This window comes from Bombina bombina, chromosome 1, assembly GCF_027579735.1.
Source record: "Bombina bombina isolate aBomBom1 chromosome 1, aBomBom1.pri, whole genome shotgun sequence".
NCBI classification, from domain to species: domain Eukaryota; kingdom Metazoa; phylum Chordata; class Amphibia; order Anura; family Bombinatoridae; genus Bombina; species Bombina bombina.
Genome location: NC_069499.1, coordinates 263563729 through 263581418, shown reverse-complemented (window position 1 = coordinate 263581418; position 17690 = coordinate 263563729). Strand labels below are relative to the sequence as shown.

The following is a 17690-nucleotide window of genomic DNA, read 5'->3' as shown; positions in this document are numbered from 1 at the left end:
ATATGTGTAATTATGGCGTTTCTAAATGTACTTATATATATGTGTATAAAAAAATATAAATATATTAATGTGTATATTGATAGTATGTTTATCAATATTTTATGCATATATATATATATAGATAAAAATAATTATATATATACACACACGTGTGTGTGTGTATATATATATATTTATTTATTTTTTAAATGTAAACAAATTATGTGTAAGTGGAGAGAGAACATACTGTATATAAATTCATATTATGTAAATGGGATATTAGTTACCCCATTTTTGAGGACGTGGTCCACTTCTATTTGCTCCTATGAAGTACTGTCCTCCAACCGAACTGCAAATACATGTGAAAAATGAACATGTGCAATGAACTATGATGGTCATGGGCGTTATTTCTTCAATGTGTAGTGTCAGCAGTGTCACAGTTCGCAGTGGTAGAATTTCAATTCTGGCCACTCAAATGGATTTCAGTCAATACACGGTAATGGTCTTTTGCATATCAGTTTAAAAAAAATATTTAGCTCGGCAGTTTAACATTTTTTAAAATTTTTAGTAGACTGTCAATTTAAATGGATACTAAAAATGAAATTTGCCTTTGATTAGAGCACAACATTTTAAAGGGATACTAAACATAATTTTTTTCTTTCATGATTAAGATAGGAGCATGCAATGTTAATCAAATTTCTGATTTACTCCTATAATTAATTTTACTTCATTCTCAAGCTCTCTCTTTATTTGAAAAAGAAGTTATCTAAGCAAAGGAGCCATCCATTTTTTGGTTCAGTACGCATATTTTTTTTTGTGGGCTGACATTTCGCAAACAATCTGCAAGAACAACCCTGGTTGTGAACCAAAAATGGGCCTTATTCAAAACTTACATTCTTGGTTTTTAAATAAAGATAGCAAGAGAATGAAGAACATTTGATAATATTAACAATTTTTAAACTTACATAAAAATTCATGCTTTATCTGAATCATGAAATTAAAGATTTAGTTTCAGTGTCCCTTTAATTAACTTAATATTTAGCATGATATCAATTTTTTTTTGTTCTATTACTAACTTTAGTAAAAACTCATGAATGTAAAGTTTAGCATCTGGCACATTTTAGATTCAGAACCATGGGTTAGAGATCTATTATTGGTGGCTACAATTATCCAACAATAAGCATGTGTAACACGGGTTCTGAAACAAAAATGGGCCATCTCCTAAGCTTTACATGCATGCTTTTTTTTAAAAGATAGTAAGAGAAAAAACAAAAATTAATATTAGTATTAAACAAAGATGTTTAAAATGGTGTGCTCTATCTGAATCCAGCTTCATCCAGCTAAATGCATAAGATAAATCCAGCTCTATATGAATCCAAATTCTTTAAAGTGATGGTAAACTCAATACATGAAGTCTGTAATATAGTAAAGCTCTAAGTTAAAATAATACATTGAGGCTCTTATTTTTAGGCTAAATAATGTAGGTGACCGAATAATTAAAAACTTTTAATCCCACGGTTGTCATGTTCCTGGCCGCCTCCGTGTTAAAGAAATGTTTTCATATTTTGACTGGTAAATGGTACAGCCAATAGGGGATGCACCATACGCCCTATGTATTTTATCATTGCCACGCTCCCGTGCCACAGCGTTGAGGGTTCTCAATTAGGATTCCAAACTGCGCAGGTGCAGTTCTCAGGCTGCTGTCTGTCTGAAAACTGAACCTGCACAATTTGGAATCCTAAATGAGAACCCTCAACGCTGCGGCACGGGAGCGTGGCGATGAGAAAATACATAGGACGTATGGTGCATCCCCTATTGGCTGTATCATATGCCAGTCAAAATAGGAAAAACATTCTTTAACACGGAGGCGGCCAGGAACAGGGTAATGGTGCGATTAAAAGTTTTTAGTTATTCGTTGACCTACATTATTTATCCTACAAATGGGAGCCTCAGTGTATTATTTTAACTTAGAGCTTTAATATATTGCAGACTTAATGTAGTGAGTTTACCATCACTTTAAATTTAAAATAACAGATATTTGATAATTAAATAAAAAATACAAACAAAAATGATATTAGAATATACATGTTTTCATTCTTATGAAAATGAACAGTTTAAATGGAACAGAAACTAAAGACATTAACAGTAAAACTTTGTTGTTGCTTCCTCTTTTATTTCTTCAAACAGAATGTCAATATCTTAGCATTATCTTTTTAATCGTATAACATATCAATTGCAGGTCCTTCTTCTGCTGGGTAAAATCCTATATACAAGCCATCAGGTTCTGGAAATGCATTCCTTATCTGTGAAACCACACAGGATGGTAATGATGAGCAAAAACTGTGAAAGCTCAATAGGATATCTTCCATACATCCCTATATTTTTTAAATAAAAATTACAATAAATAGTGAGATAAAATCAAATTTTTATAAAAAAATTATAGTCCAATTCATATTTTGAATTTAAAGTGACAGTACACTATAAAATGATGTTTATATTAAAGGGATAGTAAACCCAAAAATGTAGTTTCATGTTTCAGATAGAGCATGCAATTTTATAAAACGTTCACATTTACTCCTATTATCAAATCTTCTTTCTCTTTGTGTCTTTATTTAAAAAGCAGGAATGTAAAGCAAAAGAGACGGGCATTTTTATGTTCTGTACCATGGAAAGCGCTTGCTTATTGGTATCTGTGATGTAGCCACCAATAAGCAAGCATTACCCATGTTCTGAAACCAAAATGGGCCGGCTCCTATGCTTTAACTTTCATACATTTTAATACAGATTGCAATAGAATAAAGAACAATTGATAATAGGAGTAAACTATAAAGTTGATTAAAATTCCATGCTCTATATGAATAATGAAAGAACAAATTTGGGTTTAATTCAATGACTTCTACCTCTATAGAATATAAAAAGTATGAGAAATTGCATTTTCAGTGTTTTTTGTGTATATGAAGTAGCTGGTTTTGTAATTTTAAACCACAGCTTATTATAATGGATTGATCTTTCTGTAATATATCTCATTATGTTATCACTTTGTGTACAAACACTTGCTTCCTTATCTTATATTTGTCTGGAAAGTGAAATATAAATACATAATTAGTTAACTATCCTGCACCTCATTTTGAGTTCAATCTCTAATTTTGGATGTGTTTACTTAGGCTATTACATACCTGAGACTCCAGTATCAAAACTCTCAGTATAGGTTGTAAAAAAACACTAAGCAAAATCATTCTTTTCATAGGAAAAAATAGCGGTAAAGGTGCAAGGTTTAAAATATTAAATACACTCTAGCAGGTAAAACGGATCATTGGGAAAACTTTCAATAGGATAAAATTATTGGGTGTAATGTTCCTTTAATTGAAAATTAATTGGTATTAATATTCAATGTAATCATACATTGAAATTCATTACAAACATAGTTTTTTTTTTTTTTAACAAATCAAGGTATAGTGAGCCATTATACGTTTTATTAATTCTCAATATATAATGGAAATACTAAAGGGTCCATATATGATTTACCAACATGCACAGCATGCATTATGAATGTTGGCAGCATTTATACATCAATAATCAAGCGCTAAACAGTTGCTGAAATCAAAATTGGACTGATTGTAAGATTATATTCCTGGTTTTCCAAATAAGGAAAAACATAGAAAAATGAAAGATGGATAATAGGAGATAATAAAATGGATATAAATTTTAAGAATCATCTAAAAAAATGTGGTTCAATATCCCTTTAAAGTTACGCAAAGTAGTAAAAATCTCATGATTATTTTAGCGCATTAAATTTTTATTCGTTCTTTTGCGATCTTTAATTTTAAAGGGGCACTAAACCCAAATTTTTTCTTTCATGATTCAGATAGAGCATGAAATTTTAAGCAACATTCTAATTTACTCCTATTATCAATTTTTCTTCATTCTCTTGCTATCTTTATTTTTAAAGCAGGAATGTAAATCTTAGCAGGCAGCCCATTTTAGGTATAGCACCATGGATAGCGCTTGCTTATTGGAGGCTTACATTTACCCACCAATAAGCAAGCATAACCCAGCTTCTTCCAAAAAAATTGGGCCGGCTCCTTTGTATCACATTCCTGCTTTTTAAAGTAAAGATAGCAAGAGAACGAAGAAAAATTGATAATAGGAGTAAGTTAGAAAGTTGCTTAAAATTGCATGCTCTATCTGAAATATGAAAGCAAAAATCTGGGTTTAGTGCCCCTTTACTGCATGAATTTAATTTTTGGTAAATACACCACTTGAGGTTCAGCACCATGGATAGGGTAACATTTCTCAAAAAAATAAGCAAGCATTGACCAATTGTGGAAAGTAAAATGTGATGTCTCCAACATTGAAATTACTGTATATTTAAATGTAGATTGCAAGAGAACGAAGAATAAATGGTAATAGGATTAAGTTCGTAATATAAGTTAAAATAACATGCTTGAAATTAATAATGAAAGAAAATAATGATTTAGGGTGCCACTCAGCACATTAAAATTATAAATTATATTATATTAAAAAATTAATTAAAAACATTGATAATAAAAATATATTAATAATAAATACCTGTCATTTTTTAACTTGCCAAAATCCAATATACTTGCACAAGATGTTCTCTGCTGCTTAGTGATGTTGAACCATACGGATCATCTATAATACAGCTTAAACCATCTTGAATTTTGGAATTAATATTCTCAACTTCACGACAGCAAATTGATTCAGTGTGGGTTGGCATAGCTTGACAGTTGCCGCAAACACACCAGTCAGTGTTGCCCAATCTCTCATCCACATCTATAGATGTACCTTCTTCAGGAACAGAGACTGAAGCATTATCAATGCCAATTTCTACACTCTCTTCAATCGGATCCCAAAGGTGCGTCTGTGTATAATCAAATAGCATAGGATCGGATTGCCTCTTTTCCATCAAAATCCCCATATACGAAAAAAACTAAAATACATTTTTTTATAATTGTCAATGAATAAAATAAAAATACATGTACATAAAAATTTCTTTAATTAAAAATGGATATATTTAGATGCACATTAGATAGCTATATAGTGATACTTCATGTGTGCCATGTATATAAAATGGTGCTATTGAAATTGGTGTTATGTATGACTCATCAAAGACTGGATAAAATGAAATGTAGTCTAAATAAAATTAATCTAATCTTCGCCAATCTTCCAATTAATTTCAAGTTAAAGGGACTGTAAACATATAAAATAATGGTATATAATTATGTGCATAGTATAGAATTAAATAACATAAGCTTTGCATCAACTTTATACATCAAAGTATCCTGGAAATATTTTATTTAAAAGTTCAATTTTATCTAAAGCCAAGCCTGGCTATACTTTTTTTTTTTTTTTATAAGCAGGCTGTATAGTCACAGTTCACCCGATCACGTCATTAAAATGAATTTAGCTTGCACACGCTACCAGACCAGAGAGGGAGCAACCTAAATTTAGTTTAATGGTGCAATCGTGTGCAGTGTGACTATACAGCGTGCCCGCAATGCGTTTAACAAAAAAAAGAAAAATCGTAGTATAGCCAGTTGCGTCGTTCGTGAATATTAAAGTTTAAAATAAAGTATCGAAGCTACACAATGCAGGATAAAGTTGCCACAAAAGTTAATTGAATTATGCAATATGAACATACTTATATATGATTATTTAGTATTTTTAATGTCTCCTTTAATCGCAGATTGAAAAATAATATTATTATACTTGCTTTGATTATGCAAAATGGTGGAATGGATAATCAATAAAACAAAGGTGTAGACTGACACTTCAGTCTTCACTATAGAAAATAATGCAATATAATCTTACCAATCTTGCTATTTCATCTTCTTCAAGATACAAAACATTCCTGATAGATGGTCCTGCTTGTTCAGACATTTTTCTTAAATTTTCAACTATAACTGTAATCAAATAAAAAATAATTAGATCTCTTTATATCAACCATTAAAAAAAAAAAAAAAGAGTATGAGCCATATTTTTTTGTTATCTTATGGATATACGTTTTGAATATGTTATACACGGTGCAAGCACTAATTTTTAAAAATTATTGTGTGGTTGAAGATTATATATATAGTATATATATTTATATATAAGGAGATCCAAGAAAGGTTAAGAATAGTACGAAAAGATCCTGAATTCAAGAAATATGATAAGCAATTTGAACAAAATATGATCACCTTCAGGCAAGAATTATGGGAGTTCAAGTCCAGAAAAATTGCATGTGACAAATATGACTATGATCACAATTTTGTCTATAGATGGGACCATCAAGAAAATCCCAATCGGAGAGGAAATAAATATAGAAGATGGCAGAAGAACAAAACAAGTGTATGTTAACCCTGATTTTAATATGGTCTAATAAAGGTTATTTTTTATTATAAAATTTCTTCACACTTTCATACGTTCCAGAGTGCTATATTTGTACCCCTTAATCAGTCTCTCACTGATTCCTTGCATAGAAGAACAAAACAAAGCAATCAAAGAATGTTACTTTCTCTGACACAGAGTATGAGATCGAGTCTTCGGATTATGAAGTTGAAATAGAGGAATCTGAACCAGCTGTCCTACAAACAACCATAGACCAATCCGTAAAAACACAGTCAAAAAATGGACATGTAGAGACTCTAACAAGTGTAAGAAAAAAAAACAAAAAAAAACCCGGAGAGGTAAACGAGGAAGAGGATTATCGACACCATCAAAACAAAGGTCGAGGCTACCAACAACAGAACAGAAGAAAAATATTCAGAAGAGAACATATGTGATGAGATCAAGGGGGCATCAGAAGAAATATGCCTAGGAGAAAATAAAAATGTTTTGAATCTTTAATGTGTAGAATTATCAGATGTTGAGGTCTCAGTTCTTTCCAGGGGACTTGGCTTTGTTCCGTCTCAACATTTTAATTTAATACTATTTTGGATGTCAATAGATTCGTTAGAAAATTGGTGTTGCGTAAACACTTCATTGATGCTGAGACGGTACATGGCCAAGAAAAATTGGATTCTGAAACAAATGATTTAAATGAACCAATGCCATTTATCGATATATGTTCCATTATTAACTTGCAGGATTTACAGGTAGAAAGTGATGGCACAAGGGATGATTTAGTCAGTGAGTCTCATATTGATTTTAGTAATTGCAGGAAAAATAGTAATTTTTATCCTGTACATTCTAGATCTAACGCTATAGAAGTTTTCCAAAAAGTAGTTGAAGAAAAGTTAAGGAAACTTAATGATACAATCAACATTAAAACAACAAATATGACAAAGAAAGAAAAAGAGGCATTAACAAAGCTGTCACAGGACAGTAGAATAGTGACCAGACCATCTGACAAGGGTGGGAACGTTGTGGTATTGGATAGAGTAGCATGTATTAGTGAAGCACAAAGACAACTCAATGACAAGGAAGTATACCTGAAGCTGAGGGAAAATCCCACTGAGGAATATACTGAAAGAAATCGTCAAAGCTGCAAGGTATAATAATATTATAACACAAGTTATAGAAGAGAATCTCATTCCAGAATACCCTGTAACACCGATATACCACTACTTTCCAAAAGTCCATAAAGATCCTATAAACCCTCCAGGTCGCCCGATAATTGCAGGGATAGAATCATTGAATGAACCACTATCAGAACTCATGGATAACTACCTTCAACCACTAGTAAAGAAACTTCCTAGTTACATACAAGACACAACATCATTGCTATTAGAGCTGAAACAAATTAAATGGAAACAAACGTATCGGTTCTTTGTAGCTGATGTTTCGTCACTCTACACTTCCATTCAACATGTCAAAGGGTTGGAAGCTATTGAATACTTTTTAGAAAGATATAGCAATTATGAGAACAACACTAAACAATTCATATTGAGATCCACTGAATCTTTTGACACATAATTTTTTTATGTTCAATGGGGGCTTCTATCTCCAGAGATGTGGGACTGCTATGGGGGCGAAATTCGCCCCCTGTTATGCCAACCTTTTTATGGGTTGGTGGGAGCAGTCCCACATCTATGGAGATGGGAATCCCTATCGGGACAACATTATTCTATATGCTCGCTATATAGACGATTTGTTTTTCATTATGGATTGTAGTGAACAAAAAACGGAAGAATTCTGTACCTACCTAAATGGGAACAATAGAGGTATTAGTTTCCTAGGAGAACAAAATCAAAATCAGATCAATTTCTTAGATATTGTAGTATCAGTTAATATAGAAGAATGTGTCATTGAGACTGATCTCTTTAGAAAATCTACGGCAGGGAACACCATCCTAGAATTTAATTCGAGTCACCCCCGACATACACTTCAGGGTATTCCCAAGAGTCAGTTTATCCGTGCAAAACGCAATTGTTGAAATCAAGATAATTATATCAAACAGGTAAATAATATGACACAGCGTCTTAAGGAAAGAGGCTACAGTGATAATATTCTGAACTGAGCAAAAATGGAAGTTGACCAAATTCCCAGAGAACAACTGCTAAGTTATAAAAAAAGAAGCAAAAGGGGAACCAAACAAAAAAAAAATTCATCACAACATATAGTACACAATATGGGCAGGTGTGCAATATAATTAGGGAGAGTATCCCCATTTTGAGCATAGATCCTATACTGAAGAAAATCATACAGGATGGATGTGAGTTTATCCCCAAAAAGGGAAAAACAATAGGTAACCTTGTTGGTTAAAACAACAAAAATGTTTCTTTAAATGTAGGAAAAATATATGCAAAACGTGATTATGTAGTTGAGGGTAACACCTGCAGTTCTACCACTACTAAACAAACACATGAGATAAAATTCCATATAAACTGCAATACAACACATGTAATATACCTCCTTAACTGTAGGGAGCAAAACATTTTAGGGAATTTCATAATTCCAATTCTAATCTTTTGCAAGTACAGGGAATCGATCATGTGCCCATTTGGAGAAGGGGGGGGGGGGCAATAGAAATAACAAATTGAACCTTAGAGAGGTCTTTTGGATATTCACTCTCAAAACATCGATCCCAGATGGTTTAAATTTTAGGAGGGATATTGACCTTTATGTGTAAGAACTTCCTAGCAATAATATAACTTGCATTGAGGATAGTATTCTTACAATGAAACCTATCAGGAATTATGAAGCATAACTATATAGTGCAGTAATAGGACAATGGATTATAAATTCTCTCTTTAATATTGCAATTTAATTGTATATATATATATATATATATATATATATATATATATATATATGACAAAATAGAGGGAATTCATACATTTGATATGGTGTAACTTTAAGTAATGTGGAATAATGAATTAGAAATTATTCCTTTGATTAACTTTATAGTGTAGTAATAATATTATGAATTACTGATTTCCCATATTGATTAAATTTATTGTACAGTAATATTATAATCTAGATATATGTATGTAAGTTTGAGGGTATACACACATTTGAAATATTTGATATTCTGTACCTTTAATTTTGAAAAAGTGGTGTATAAAAGGCCGAAAATAGCCGGTGCTCCTCCATGCAGTGAACAAGTGCCGTGTGCACGAAACATGTCTGCTGAGGAGCACGGCTATACACTGTATACCCTTATTACTAATCTTCATGATTTTAACGACGTTTGAAATTAAAAGACTTTTTAGAATTTTACCTACTTGTCTATGACTGGTGCTTTGGATAACTGTGTACATTTATATATTTATATATACATATATATGTGTATATATATATATATATATGTGTCTATGTATATATCATTAGAGATGTGTATATATATATATATATTTGTGTTTATATTTCTTTATTTATATATTTGTATATAGATATATATATTTTTTATTATATTTATAAAGTGTACACAGACATAAATATATACATACAAGTACAAACACACACACATATATTCCGTATATACAGTATATATATATATATATATATATATATATATATGTATGTACATCAATGTGTCTAAATATAACTGTAAATGTAATTACTAAATTATAACATAATATGTAGTAATATAAATATAGATCTTTCTCTCTCTCTTTATCTATCTATTGATCTACTATATATATATATATATATATATATATATATATATATATATATATATATATATAAATATATATTTCTCTTTCTCTCTCGCTCTATATATATATTTATATATATATATTATTTATATATATATATTTATAGATATATATAATTCTATCTATAAAACACGGAAGGGGACTGCACTCTCATACCGGACCGGGTACACATCCCATGACCCTGTAACATGCTCAGCCCTGGGTGCTTACCGGCACTCACAGGAGGCTGTGCTGTCCCCAGAGTCACAGGCAGTTAACCCCAGACAGGTCTGGGTGCAAGAACCATAGGGAAAATTACAAAACAAATTAATACAACACACAGAGAAAGTCCAGCACTCACTTACAAGCTCACAGCTAAGATTTAAAAGCAAAAATGGAAAGGTTAGTTACTGCATCTGGCCAAATGGGACAAGCCCAGGTACCACATCAAGGTCCTTTCCAATACCTGGGACCCTAAAACAGCCACACAATGCAAGCTCTCAAATCCAAACAAACTGGGAACAAGGGAAGGGTGCACAGGCTTATGTAATCACCCTAGACATATACAAAACACGGAAGGGGACTGCATTCTCATACCGGACCGGGTACACATCCCATGACCCTGTAACATGCTCAGCCCTGGGTGCTCACCGGCACTCACAGGAAGCTGTGCTGTCCCCAGAGTCACAAGCAGTTAACCCCAGACAGGTCTGGGTGTAAGAACCATAGGGAAAATTACAAAACAAATTAATACAACACACAGAGAAAGTCCAGCACTCACTAACAAGCTCACTGCTAAGATTTAAAATAAAAAATGGAAAGGTTAGTTACCGCATCTGGCCAAATGGGACAAGCCCAGGTACCACGTCAAGGTCCTTTCTAATACCTGGGACCCTAAAACAGCCACACAATGCAAGTGTCAGGGTGCCAGGAATCAGACTGAGACGAGAAGTGCAAAAATAATCAAACCTTTATTAATAGCAACAAAGTCAAATAACAAGCCAGGAGTCAAAACCAGAGCTGGTAGTCAGACGAGCCGAGTCAGGAGCCAAAGCGAATAGTCAGACGAGCCGGAATCAGGAACAAGAAAAACAGCAGAGTCAGGAACAAGCCAGGGATCAGGAACCAGGAAGGATGTCAGGCAGCCAGGTAATACACAGGAACTCTCACAAACAGGTCTGAGACAACGCAAAGGCAATGCATACTGAACAGAGGCCCTTTAAATAATAAGTGATGACATCACAATTCTGAGACTGCATCCTGTCTCACATGGATGATGCACACCAGTCTGGCCATAAAAGGAAGTGCAGGAAGTGAGCAGCATCCCCCACAATGCACCAAGTCAGGAAGAGAGGTGAGTAAAATGGCTGCCAGCAGCACATGGCAAACACAACAGGGAGAAACCCTGACAGTACCCTCCCCTCAACGACCCCTCCCCCGTGGGAGGACAAAAGGCTTATTGGGGAAACGGGCATGGAAGGCACGGAGGAGGGCAGGAGCATGAACATCAGAGGAGGGAACCCAAGAACGCTCCTCCGGACCGTAGCCCCTCCAGTGAACCAAATACTGTACACGACCCCTGGACATACGAGAGTCAATAATGCTGCTGACCTCATACTCCTCATGGTTGTCAACAAAGATAGGACAGGGACGAGGCAACACAGTGGTAAACCGATTACAAACCAATGGTTTCAAGAGGGAGACATGAAAAACATTGGAGTTGCGCATAGCAGGAGGAAGGTCAAGAGCGTAGGCCACAGGATTAACCCGTCTGAGTATTCGAAAAGGACCAACATATCGGGGAGCCAATTTATTGGAAGGCACACGAAGGTTCAAGTTGCGGAAGGACAGCCAAACTCTCTCACCAACCTGGTAGAAAGGTGCGGGCAGACGCCTACGATCAGCCTGGAACTTTTGGCGCTGCATAGAACGATGAAGGCAATCTTGAATCTGCCCCCACGTGGAACGGAGTTGCCAAAGATGCTCCTCCAAAGCCGGAATACCCTGAGACATGAATGAATCGGGCAACAAGGATGGTTGAAACCCATAATTCGCCATGAACGGGGATAACTTGGAGGAAGCATTAATAGCACTATTACGAGCAAACTCTGCCCAAGGTAACAGTTCAGACCAATTATTGTGGTGATCTGAGACATAGCAACGAAGGAACTGTTCCAGAGCTTGATTAGACCGTTCCGCAGCCCCATTGGATTGAGGGTGATATGCAGAGGAGAAGGAAAGCTGGATCCCCATTTGAGCACAAAAGGAACGCCAAAATCTGGAGACAAACTGGCTACCCCGGTCCGACACTATCTCCTTGGGTAACCCACGTAAACGGAAGACCACCCGGGCAAAAAGTGAAGCAAGCTCCTGAGCGGTAGGCAGTTTCATCAAGGGAATGCAATGTGACATTTTAGAAAAACGGTCTACCATAGAAAAACGGTCTACCATAAGGATAACAGTATTGCCATTGGAAACAAGGAGCTCGACAATGAAGTCCATGGAAAGATGTGTCCAAGGACACTCACCATTAGCAATAGGTTGAAGAAGACCCACAGGAAGACGTTGAGGAGTCTTATTCTGTGCACAAACTGAGCAGGAGGCAACATACGCAGCAACATCAGAACGAAGACCTGGCCACCAGAATTGTCGAGTGACAGACAAAATTTGTCGAGTGACAGACCAAATCATTTGGTTCTTGCCTGGGTGACCTGCGGCTTTAGGATAGTGGTAAGTGTGCAAAAGTTTAGTTCGAAGATTCTCAGGAACAAAACACTTACCACTAGGTTTCTCAGGAGGTGCATTGGTTTGTGCAGCCAGGATCTCCTCCCCCAAGGGAGAAGTCAAATTAGTACGTATGGTAGCCAAAATATGGTCAGGAGGTATAACAGGAGTAGGTACAGACTCCTCCTTGGACAAAGGCAAAAATTGTCGAGAGAGGGCATCAGCCCTAACATTCTTACTACCAGGCAGGTAGGAGACCACATAATTAAACCGAGACAAAAATAGCGCCCATCTGGCCTGTCGGGGCGACAAACCTTTTGCATCAGATAGATAAGTTAAATTTTTGTGGTCAGTAAGAATGAGCACTGGCACGCTAGTACCCTCGAGAAGATGCCTCCATTCCTTGAGTGCCAAAATTATGGCCTGTAATTCCCTGTTGCCAATTTCATAATTGCACTCCGCTGGAGACAATTTCTTAGAGAAGAAACCACACGGATGCAAGGAACCGTCAGGCGTAGGACGTTGAGACAAGAGGGCACCTACTCCAGTCTCAGACGCATCGACCTCAAGAACGAAAGGCAGGACAGGGTTAGGATGAGCCAGAACTGGAGCGGCAGCAAAGGCAGTCTTAAGACTATCAAAGGCCTTAATGGCAGTAGGTGACCAATGGAGTGGATCATTCTCTTTACGGGTCATGTCTGTGATAGGTTTGACCAAGGAAGAAAAGTTTTTAATAAACTTTCTATAGTAATTGGCGAACCCCAAAAAACGTTGAATAGACCGAAGACCAACTGGGCGAGGACACTGCAGAACTGCAGATAACTTGTCAGGATCCATGGAGAACCCTGCAACGGAGATAACATAACCTAGGAAGGTTACTTGAGTCTGATGGAACTCACATTTCTCGAGTTTACAAAACAGGCCGTTCTCACGTAGTCTCTGAAGAACCCGTGTAACATCAGAACGATGATCCTCAAGTGTGGGTGAGTGTATGAGGATGTCGTCTCTTAAGTACACCACAACACACTATTGCAACATATCTCGTAGGACATCATTAATAAATTCCTGAAAAACAGCAGGAGCATTACATAGGCCAAAGGGCATGACAAGATACTCATAATGCCCGCTCCTGGTGTTAAATGCTGTTTTCCATTTGTGGCCCTCCTTAATCCTAACGAGATTGTATGCTCCTCTCAAATCAAGTTTAGTAAAGACCGTAGCTCCCTTGAGGCGGTCAAAGAGTTCTGTAATGAGCGGAATAGCATTCTTAATGGTAAGACGATTAAGACCCCTATAATCGATATATAGTCTTAACTCGCCACCCTTTTTCTTCACAAAGAAGAAGCCAGCCCCTGCAGGAGAGCAGGATTTGTGGATGATTCCCCGTGACAGAGCATCAGCAACATACTCCTCCATAGCACAATTCTCTGCAACAGACAGAGGGTACACCCGGCCCCGAGGAGGAATGGCTCCGGGTTGCAGGTCTATGGCACAATCGTAAGACCGGTGAGGAGGCAACGTACCGGCACGCACCTTGTCAAACACATCTAGGAACTCTCGGTACTTCTCTGGCAATTTAGATACCGAAGAAGTGCACAACTGGTTTCCGAAGACAAGTGGAAATACATTGCGGGGACCACAACAAAATTTTGGACCTGCACCAGTCGAGACTGGGATTGTGCTTTTGGAGCCAGGGATAACCCAGAACAACCGGAAAATGCGGAGAGTTTATCACCTGGAACTGGAGGGTTTCAAAATGGAGAGCCCCAACAGCCATGGACAACGGAGCAGTTTCGTGAGTAACAAGTGCGGGCTGAAGGGGCCTGCCATCAATGGCCTCAATAGCAAGCGGAACAGACCGAGGCAAAACAGGAATGGAGTGCTTTGATACAAAAGCACTGTCAATGAAATAGCCCGCAGCACCGGAGTCAACAAGAGCCTGAGTGACTATGGAGGAGTCCACACTCCAAAAAAAAAGACACCAATGCCTCGAGATCCTCTGGTAAATCTCTGGTAGCAACTTCATCTTTAATCACATCAGAGAGCCCATGAAAGAAGGAGGCAACAAGGGCTTCATTGTTCCAACCTACCTCTGCTGCAAGCGTACGGAACTCAATAGCATACTGAGCAACAGATCTTGCACCTTGCTGAATGGACATGAGTCGTTTAGCAGCAGAGGAGGAGCGAGCCGGAACATCAAATACCCTTCAAAAGGAGGCCACAAATTCAGGGTAATTTGAAATCACAGGTTTATTAGTCTCCCACAAGGGATTAGCCCAGACAATAGCTGTGTCAGAGAGATGAGAAATCCCACCTTAGCTCTGTCAGAGGGAAACGCCTGAGGTAACATCTCAAAGTAAATGCCCACCTGGTTCAAAAACCCTCTGCACTGAATAGGATCGCATCCATATCGCTGAGGTAGAGGTGCAGAACCGGACATGCTCCTGGTAGGCATAGGTGCAGCAGCAGAAACAGGAGCAGCCATAACTTGCGGGACACTTTGGTCCAAATGTGCAGTGCGAGTCAGCAGGGTTTGCAGGGCTAGTGCAAATTGATCCAAGCGGTGATCCTGTACATCCATCCTGGAAATGATGGCAGGTAAAGGTGGATTATTAGCACCATCAGGATTCATGGCCTTTGCGTAATGTCAGGGTGCCAGGAATCAGACTGAGACGAGAAGTGCAAAAATAATCACAAATTTTTAATAGCAAAAAATAATAAAAAGTCCACAAGTCAAATAACAAGCCAGGAGTCAAAACCAGAGCTGGTAGTCAGACGAGCCAAGTCAGGAGCCAAAGCGAATAGTCAGACGAGCCAAAATCAGGAACAAGGAAAACAGTAGAGTCAGGAACAAGCCAGGGATCAGGAACTAGGAAGGATGTCAGGCAGCCAGGTAATACACAGGAACTCTCACAAACAGGTCTGAGACAACGCAAAGGCAAAGCATACTGAACAGAGGCCCTTTAAATAGTAAGTGATGACATCACAATTCTGATACTGCATCCTGTCTCACATGGATGATGCACACCAGTCTGGCCATAAAAGGAAGTGCAGGAAGTGAGCATCATCACCCACAATGCACCAAGTCAGGAAGAGAGGTGAGTAAAATGGCTGCCAGCAGCACATGGCAAACACAACAGGGAGAAACCCTGACAGCAAGCTCTCAAATCCAAACAAACTGGGAACAAGGGAAGGGTGCACAGGCTTATGTAATCACCCTAGACATATACAAAACATGGAAGGGGACTGCACTCTCATACCGGACCGGGTACACATCCCATGACCCTGTAACATGCTCAGCCCTGGGTGCTTACCGGCGCTCACAGGAAGATGTGCTGTCCCCAGAGTCACAGGCAGTTAACCCCAGACAGGTCTGGGTGCAAGAACCATAGGGAAAATTACAAAACAAATTAATACAACAAACAGAGAAAGTCCAGCACTCACTAACAAGCTCACAGCTAAGATTTAAAAGCAAAAATGGAAAGGTTAGTTACCGCATCTGGCCAAATGGGACAAGCCCAGGTACCATGTCAAGGTCCTTTCCAATACCTGGGACCCTAAAACATATATCTATATATATGGTTTTGCAACATAAATATATGTATCGATAGATCATTCTATTTGTGTGTGTGTATCTATCTATCTATCTATGCAATATATCTATAATCAAAGGTTGATATAACAGGGACATGAAACAAAAAATATTTTTTTAAAGGGACACGAAACACCAACATTTTCTTAAATGATTCAGATAAAACATACAATTTAAAAAACTTTCAACATTACTTCTATTACCAAATTTGCTTAATTCTCTTGTTATCCATTGCTGAAAGAACAGCATTTCCCTACTGGCAGCTAACTAAAGACATATAGTCAGCCAATCACAAGAGACAAATGTGTGCAAGCAACAATCAGCAGCTGGTTGCCACTAGTGTCGGATATGTGTGTATTCATTTTCAACAAGGGGTTCAAAGATAACAAAACAAAGTGTAAAATAGAAGTGAATTCAAAAGAGTCTAAAAAATGCATGGCCTATTGTAATTATTGAAGTTTAATTTTGGCATACCTATCCCTTTAAATATTAAGATAGATCTAAAAACAAAAATTAAACTGATATTAACAAATTAGCTTCAGTCTATAGTTATCCTTTATAGAATATATATACTGTATATATACTGTATATATGCACATTGTATCAGCAATTCACACGAGGCATGATTGTGCAGCCACCAATCAGCACATACTGAGCCTATCTATACAGTATATGCTGTTCATCTAAGGATATCAATAGAATGAAGCTAATTCTAAAATAAAGTACATCTAAGTTCTATCTAAATCAAAATAACAATTTGTGTTTTATGTCTCTTTATTTATATGTATGTGTGTGTGTGACTATATATATATATATATATATATATATATATAATATCCAATATGGGATCCAGCACACACTTCTCATACCTGCAGTCCCAAAACTAAGCTGTTTTTTGCAAAAAACATTTAATGGTAAATATTTTCAGGGTTTCCCCCGTCCTCAGACCAAAATAGTATAAAATAATCTTACCTTATCACCCTATATAGTGCTCCCACCACGATGATCGCATGTGAATAACCGTCAGCGTTTTCCTGGTGCAACCGCGTATGCGCAGGAGACCGTAAGGCAAGACATACAGGACAAAAGACCAAAAATAGCAAAGTCGTATTAAAACAGTGAAACACCGTGCATTCAAAACACCTCACCATAGCGCTTTTGTTAAGCAACTATACACCTAAATATACACCTATATACACCTAATATAACATAAATATTATCCTAAATATAAAATCATTTGCATTATGATAAAAAAACAAGTATACATACAATGTAAGTAATCGTATATATATATATATACAACTTTTTACATA

At 36.7% G+C, this 17690-nt stretch overlaps 1 long non-coding RNA gene across 1 annotated transcript; it reads right to left on the bottom strand.

The window, feature by feature from the left end:
* Window positions 1-2158: 2158 nt before the first annotated feature.
* LOC128637175 (uncharacterized) lies at window positions 2159-17413 on the bottom strand. The gene is made up of 4 exons (XR_008399003.1): window positions 17350-17413; window positions 5812-5903; window positions 4549-4930; window positions 2159-2354 (listed from the first exon to the last, which is right to left on the bottom strand). It is a non-coding gene; the product is annotated as an uncharacterized LOC128637175 (long non-coding RNA).
* Window positions 17414-17690: the final 277 nt, after the last annotated feature.